This window comes from Marmota flaviventris, chromosome 1 (assembly GCF_047511675.1).
Source record: "Marmota flaviventris isolate mMarFla1 chromosome 1, mMarFla1.hap1, whole genome shotgun sequence".
Lineage (NCBI taxonomy): Eukaryota > Metazoa > Chordata > Mammalia > Rodentia > Sciuridae > Marmota > Marmota flaviventris.
The window spans coordinates 216,896,047-216,904,843 of NC_092498.1; positions in this window are offsets into that span (position 1 = coordinate 216,896,047).

The window sequence follows — 8,797 nt, forward strand, 5'->3', positions numbered from 1 at the left end:
CTACCAACGTGTGGGGTGGCTTTCCCCGTCAGCTTCCATCTAGTGACAACAGCCAGGATCACAAGGCCATCATCCAAGTCCTAGCAGGCAAGGTATTGGTGACCTGCAGGGACACTACAAGATTCTATGGTAGAAACTCTAATACCTCGAATCCACACTTCTAGAGAGGAAGACCCATGGACACCATGAAGAAACAAGGGAAGGAATTGCCCAAAACACACCAGCTGATACATAATAGATCCACTGACAGCACCGTAGGTGAAATGTCAGAGAAGGAGTTCAGAATGAACTTAATTAAAATGATCTGAGAAGCAAAAAGTGAATTTGAGAGCAAAAGATTACTTCAAGAAAGAGATAGAGACTCTGAAAAAAAAAAAACAGAAATCCTTAAAATGAAGAAAATAATAAACTAAATAAAAATACAATAGAAAGTATCACCAATAGACTAGATCACTTGAAAGTCAGAATGTCAGATACTGAAGACAAAATACACAATTTTGAAAATAAAGTTGACCACACAGTGAAGATGGTGAGAAACCATGAACAGAACTTCCAAGAATTATGGGACAACACGAAAAGACCAAATCTAAGAATTATTGGGATAGAGGAAGGCACAGAGATACAAACCAAAGGAATGTACAATCTCTTCAATTAAATAATATCAGAAAATTTTCCACACATGAAGAATGATTGGAAAATCAAATACAAGAGACTTACAGGACACCAGTGTACAACACTGCAACAGATCCACACCAAGGCGCATTATCATGAAAAAGCCTAGCATACAGAATAAGGATAGAATTTTTAAAGTTGCAAGAGAAAAGTTTCAGATTATAATATGGGGGAAACCAAATCTCAAAAGATTTCTCAACCCAGATCCTCAAAGCCAGGAGATCCTGGAACACTATATATCAAGCTCTGAAAAAAAAAATGGATGCCAACCAAGAATCTTGCATCCAGCAAAATTAAGCATCACATTTGATGATGATATAAAAACCTTCCATGATAAACAAAAATTAAAAGAATTTACATCGCAAAAGCCTGAACTACAAAAAATTCTCAGCAAAATATTCCATGAGGAGGAAATGAAAAACAACAATGAAAATCAACAAAGGGAGGAACTATACTAAAGGAAAATCCAATCAAAGGAGAAACCAAGTCAAGTTAAAAACCAAAAATAGGGCTGGGGATGTGGCTCAAGCGGTAGCGTGCTCGCCTGGCATGGGGTTCAATCCTCAGCACCACATACAAAGATGTTGTGTCCGCCGAAAACTGAAAAATAAATATTAAAAAATTCTCTCTCTTTCTCTCTGTCACACACTCTCTCTCCCTCTCTCTTTAAACAACAACAACAAAATCCAAAATAACCAGGAATACAAACCATGTCTCAATAAAAACCCTGAATGTTAATGGCTTAAACTCACCAATCAAAAGACATAGACTGGGCTGGGGTTGTGGCTGAGTGGTAGAGTGCTCTCCTAGCACAGGCGAGGCCCTGGTATTATGCCCAACTACAACTAAAAAAAAAAAAAAAGACATAGACTGGAAGATTGGATTTTACAAAAAGATCCAACAATATGCTGCCTTCAAGAGACTCATCTAATAGGAAAAGACATCCACCTACTGAAGGTGAAAGGATGGGAAAAAACACATCACTCATATGGACCATGTAAACAAGCAGGGGTTTCCATCCTCATATCAGATAAAGTGGTCTTCAAACTAAAGTTAGAAGAGATTAAAGAGGGACATTTCATACTGCAAAAGGGAATCATACATCACCAAGACATAACAATCACAAATATCTATGCCCCAAACAATGGAGGTTCTATGTATATCAAACAAACCCTTCTCAATTTCAAGAAGTAAATAGATCACAACATAATAATACTGAGTGACTTTAACACACCTCTCTCACCACTGCACAGCTATTCCAAACAAAAACTAAAGAAAGACTCTATAGAACTCAATAATACAATTAATGATTTAGACTTAACAGACATATATAGAGTATTTCACCCATCATCAAGTGAACACACCTTCTTAGCAGCATATGGATCCTTCTGTAAAATAGACCATCTATTATGCCACAAAGCACCTCTCAGCAAATACAAAATATACCCTGTATTCTATCAGATTATAATGGAATGAAACTAGAAATCAATAATAAAATTTAAAAAAGAAGCTACTTCAACACCTGGAGACTAAATAATATAATATTGAATGAGCAATGGATAGCAGAAGACATCAGGGAGGAGATAAAAAATTCTTAGAGGTAAGTGAGAGCACAGATAAAACATATCAAAATCTCTGGGACACTACGAAGGTAGTGCTAAGAGGAAAGTTCACTGCATTGAGCTCATTCATTAAAAGCATAAACAGTCAACAAATAAATGACCTAACAGTACATCTCAAAGGCCTAGAAAAAGAACAAATCAACACCAAAAGTAGTAGAAGACAAGAAATAATTAAAGTCAGAGCTGAAATCAATGAAGTCGAAACAAAAGAAATAATTCAAAAATTCAAAAAATGAAAAGTTGGTTCTTTGAAAAAATAAATAAAATTGATAAACCTAACTTAGTCACAGTAATGAAGAGAAGGAGAGAGAAACTGAAATTACTAAAAATTTGTGATGAAAAAGGAAATATCACAACAGACACTATTGAAATACAGAAGATAATTAGAAACTATTTTAAAAATTTGTACTCTGATAAAATAGAAAATCTCAATGACACTGACAAATTTCTAGAAATATATGATCTACTCAAACTGAATCAGGAGGATGTACACAATTTAAACAGATCAATTTCAAGAAAGGAAATAGAAGACACCATCAAAAGCCTACCAACCAAGAACATCCCAGGACCAGATGGATTCTCAGCCAAATTCTATAAGACCTTCCAAAAAGATTTAATACCAATACTCCTCAAATGATTTCATGAAATAGAAAAGGAGGGAACCCTTCCAAACTCATTCTATGAGGTTAGCATCACCTTGATACCAAAACCAGACAAAGAAAAATCAAGGAAAGAAAACTTCAGACCAATAATCCTGATGAATGTAGATGCAACATTCTCAATAAAATCTTGGCCAATCGCATACAAAAACATATTAAAAAGATAGTGCACCATGATCATGTGGCGTTCATCCCAGGGATGCAAGTTTGGTTCAACATACAAAAATGAATAAATGTAATACATCACTTCAATAGACTTAAAGAGAAAAATCATGATTATCTCAATAGATGCTAAAAAAGTATTCAATAAAATACAATACCTCTGGGCTGGGGTTGTGGCTCAGTGGTAGAGCACTTTCCTAGCATGTGTGAGGCCCTGGGTTCTATCCTCAGCACTGCATAAAAATAAATGAATACAATAAAGGCCCATCAACATCTAAAAATATATTTTAAAAAATACAGCACCTCTTCATGTTCAAAACACTAGAAAAACTAGGAGTAGTAGGATTATATCTCAATATTGTAAAAGCTGTCTATGCTAAGCCCAAGGCCAACATCATTCTAAATGGAGAAAAATTGGAAGCATTCCCTCTAAAAACTGGAGCAAGACAGGGTGCCCTCTTTCACTACTTCTATTCAACATAGTCCTTGAAATTCTAACCAGAGCAATCAGACAGGTGAAAGAAATTAAAGGGATACAAATCGGAAAAGAAGAACTCAAACTATCATTATTTGCTGATGACATGATTCTATATTTAGAAGACCCCCAAAATTCCACCAGAATAATACAATTATGAATTCTGCAATGTAGTAGGATATAAAATCAATATCCATGAATCAAATGTATTTATATGCATAAGCGATGAATCCACTGAAAGAAAAATTAGGAAAAATACCCCATTCAAAATAGCCTCAAAGAAAATAAAATACTTGGGAGTTTTTTTGATCTAACAAAAGAGGTGAAAGACCTCTACAATGAAAAAACTACAGAACACTAAAGAAGGAAATTGAAGAAGACCTTAGAAGATGGAAAGACTCTTGGATAGGCAGAGTTAATCTTGTCTAAATGGCCATACTACCAAAACTGTTTTAATTGCATTAAAACAGATTTAATGCAATTTCTATTAAAATCCCAAAGACATTCTTCATAGAACTAGAAAAAGCAATCATGAAGTTCATTTGGAAAAATGAAAGGCCCAGAATAGCCAAAGCAATTCTTAGCAAGAAAAGTGAAGCAGGAGGCATCACGATACCAGACCTTAAACTGTACTACAGAGCTATAGTATCAAAAACAGCATGGTATTGGCACCAAAATAAACATGTAGACCAATGGTACAGAATAGAAGACACAGAAATAAACCCACATAAATACAGTTATCTCATACTACACAAAGGTGCCAAAAACATACATTGGAGAAGGGATAGCCTCTTCAACAAATGGTGCTGAGAAAACTGGAAATCTATATATAGCAAAATGAAATTAAACCCCCATCTCTCTCCCTGCACAAAGCACAACTCAAAGTGGATCAAGGATCTAGGAATAAAACCAGAGACTCTGCACATAATAGAGGAAAAAGTAGGCCCAAATCTTTATCATGTCAGATTAGGCCCCGACTTCCTTAACAAGACTCCTAAAGTGCAAGAAATAAAGTCAAGAATCAATAAATGGGATGGGTTAAAACTAAAATGCTTCTTCTCAATAAGAGTAACAATCACTGAGGTAAAGAGAGAGCCTACAGCATGGGAGCACATTTTTGCCACATGCACATCAGATAGAGCACTAATCTCTGGGGTATACAAAAAACTCAAAAAACTTAATACCCAAAACCAAACAACCCAATCAATAAACAGGCTAAGGAACTGAACATACACTTCTCAGAAGAAGATATACATGTGATCAAAAAATATATGAAAAGCATGTTTAACATCTTTAGTAATTAGAGAAATACACATCAAAACTACTCTAAGATTTCCTCTCACCCCAGTCAGAATGGCAGTTATCAAGAATACAAGCAATAGGGGCTGGGGTTGTGGCTCAGTGGTGGGGCATTTGCCTAGCACGTGTAGGCCCTGGGTTCGATTCTCAGCACCACATAAAGATAAATAAATTTAAAAAGATATTGTATCCATCTTCAACTATAAAAAAAAATTAAAGAAGAATACAAGCAATAATAAGTGTTGGAGAGGATGTGGGGGGAAAGGCACACTCATACATTGCTGATGGGACTGCAAACTGGTGCAACCCATCTGGAAAGCATTTTGGAGATTCCTTAGAACACTTGGAATGGAACCACAATCTGACCCAGCTATCCCACTCCTCAGCCTATACCCAAATGACTTAAAATCAGCATACTATAGTAACGCAGCTATGCCAATATTTATAGCAGCGGAATTCACAATAGGCTAAACTGTAGAAGCAACCTAGATGCCCTTCAATAGATGAATGGATAAAGAAACTGGTAAAATATACACAGAGGAATATTACTCAGCAGGAAAAGAGAATAAAATTATGGCATTTGCAGGTAAATGGATGGAGTTGGAGAATATCATGCTAAGCAAAGTAAGCCAATCTCCCAAAACCAGAGGCCCAAAGTTTTCTCTGCTTAGTGAGTGCTGATCTATAATGGGGGAGGGGCGTAGGAAGAATGGAGGATCTTTGAATTGGGCAAAGGGGAGGGAGGGGAGAGGTTATGAGGGTAGGAAAGATGGTGGTATGAGATGGACATCATTACCCTAGGTACATGTGTGATGGCACGAATCGTGCGTCTCTACACCGTGTTCAACCAGAGAATTGAAATATTGAGCAACATTTGTGTATGATGAATTGAAATGCATTCTGCTGTCATATACAACTAAGTAGAACAAATAAAAATGAATAAATATAATTAAACAAAACTTTTCCAGATCAACCGTGGAGTTAACCCACATGAGAGGCCAATGTGAGGGATTTCTTGAAAGTTTGAGGTCACCTGTCCTGACCCAACCCACATGTGGCTGCAATCGGAGGTGTGTCCAGATCAAATCTAGACTCACTGGAGATCTTAGATGGCACATTTTTTCCCTCTTGAGCGGCCTTGCCAGGTTGTCCAGGCTGGCCTCAAACGCCTGGGTTCACACGGTCCTCCTGCCTCAGCCTCCTGAGCAGCTGGGAGGACTGGCACGGGCCCCACACTGGGCTAGAGACAGCCTTGGTCCTTCCTGTCCTGAGTCCTCCTTTCTGGACAAGGACATGCTTGCAGTTGCCAGGGCTGCTCAGATGGTGACATTCTCGAGTCCTCTGCTTGTGTGTGGTCCCTGTTCACATGACCGGTTGCGTGTACCGTTATTTTCATTCGAATCGTTCAGATTTCCAAACAGGAAAACACAGCATTATAGCATAATGTTCTCAAGGTTCTTCTGTTGGGACAGGTGCCAGGATTTTTGTCCTAATTGTAAAGGCTGAGTGATGTTCCATTGTGCAAAGAGGTGACATTTCGTTTCTCCATTCCCACGTTGACTAAACACACATCCACGCTTGTCATGCGGAGACTCAGGAGGCAGGAGGATGGTAAGTTCCAGGTCAGCCCAACAACTCAGCAAGACCCTGCCTCAAGATAAAATAAAAGGGGCTGGGGGCTGGGGCTCAGAGGTAGAGCACTTGCCTAGTATGCGTGAGGCCCTGGGTTTGATCTCAGCACCACATAAAAAATGAAGATACTGTGTCCATCTAGATCTAAAAAATAAATATTAAAAAAATGGGGCTGGGGATATGGCTCAGTGGTAGTGTTGCCGAGTTCAATCCCAGTACAGAAAGAAGGAAGGGAATATAAATCAACCTTTTTTTCTGAACCCAGGGCCTCAAGCATGATAGGCATAGGGCTCTACCACCCAGCCACGCCCCCAGCCCCAAATCAACTACTTTTAAAAAATCTGTTTAGGGTTGGGCTGGGGCTCAGTGGTAGAGCGTTTGCCTAGCATGTGTGAGGCACTGGGTTCGATCCTCAGCACCACATATAAAAATAAATAAAATAAAGGTCTATTGACAACTCCAAAAAAAATCTTTTTATTTTGGAATAATGACAGTCTTGCAGGAAGGTGTAATGATAGTGCAGGAGCTGGGGTGCCACTCGGTGGTAGAGCACATGCTTAGTGCAGGTGGGGCCTGGGTTCAATCCCCAGCACCAAAAAGAAAAAAAGTAGAGCAGAGCAGTCCCAGTACCCTGTGTGTGGCTTCTCCAGTGGTGACATGTGACAGAACAATATCATTTCAAAACCAGGCACTGATATGATCTGGAGCCTGCATTCAGATTTCAACAGCTCTACAAGCCTGGCTGAGGGTGTTGATGCGATTTCATCACGCGTACAGATTTGTGTAACCAACACCACAATTATGAGGCTTAATACTTTTATTTAACAAAGGGAAAGGAGACGCCATCTGCTGGGAAGGACCGCCTGTGTAAAGGGTGAGGCCAAAGGAGGCACCTCCTGTGGCACAGTCTAGCTGGTCCCCAGGAGCTGAGGGGCTTTTTGTCCAACAGAGAGGCTGTGTGTCCAGAAGCGTCAGACAAGCCAGGCGCGGTGGTGACGCCTGTAATCCCAGTGGCTCAGGAGGCTGAGGCAGGAGGATCATGAGTTCAAAGCCAGCCTCAGCAATACCGAGGCCCTAAGCAACTCAGTGAGACCCTGTCTCTAAGATACAAAATAGGGCTGGGGATGTGGCTCAGTGATCAAGTGCCCCTGAGTTCAATCCCTGGCTTCAACCCCCCCCCCCGCCCCCCTCCAAATGCAGCATCAGTCACCAGCTCTGGGGCACCCCTGCAATTAGGGAGAGTTCCGAAGGAGTCACTGCCTGCCTGCAGCTGCATGCGCTGCCCTGTGTTGCCAAGTTCTCTTGCTGGAGAAACACTGTAGCTGGCCACTGTACATTCACAAGGAACCTGGGAAGGAGCAACAAGCACTGTTCCCATTTCACAGGCGAGGAAGCAGGCTGAGAGGCGACGTGGCTAGCCTCCTTCTGTCACTTTCTAGATATTTGACCTGGAGTGAGTTGCTTTAGTCCTGATCATCTGTTTCCTTATTACAATCAGAAGAAAATGCAGTTACTGTCTCAGGGGTGTTAAGAATGTTAAATAAGCCAGCTTGGTGGCACATGCCTGTAATCTCAGCGGCTCAGGAAGCTGAGGCAGGAGGATCACAAATTCAAAGCCAGCCTCAGCAACAGCAAGGTGCCAAGCAACTCTGTGCAACCCTCTCTCTAAACAAAATACAAAAAAGGGCTGAGGATGTGGCTTGGTGGTTGAATGCCCCTGAGTTCAATCCCTGTTACCTCCTGCAAGGAAAAGAACATTAAATGAGATAATACTGAATGCTGAACACCTAGAAAAGAGCCTGGTGGAGGTATGAAGTTGGTAAGGGAGTGCCAGTCCTCATCACCATCAAGATCACCATCCCATAGGCTTGCCTTAAAGCTCAAGGTCACCTATAGTATGAAACACCATTATCATTTAAAAAATTTTTTAGTTGTAGATGAACACAATACCTTTGCTTTATTTATTTTCCTTTTCTCTATTTTCATGTGGTGCTGAGAGTCGAACCCAGTGCTTCACCCGTGGGAGGCGAGCGCTCTGCCAGAGCCCCAGCCCCAGCCCACCATTATTATTTTCTTGCTCTTCTGATCCCGACAGGGAGCTCAGCCCTGGACCTGCTGTCTCTGTAACAATCGCATCCATGAACGTCACCTTCCTGTCCCAGGGGGCAAGCTGGGGATCAGATAGCAGCACCCACCACCACTCCACTTTTTGTGATTGTAAGACCAGTGAGATCGAGGCTGCTCAGGCAGGCCTCAAACTTGCAATCCTCCTGCCT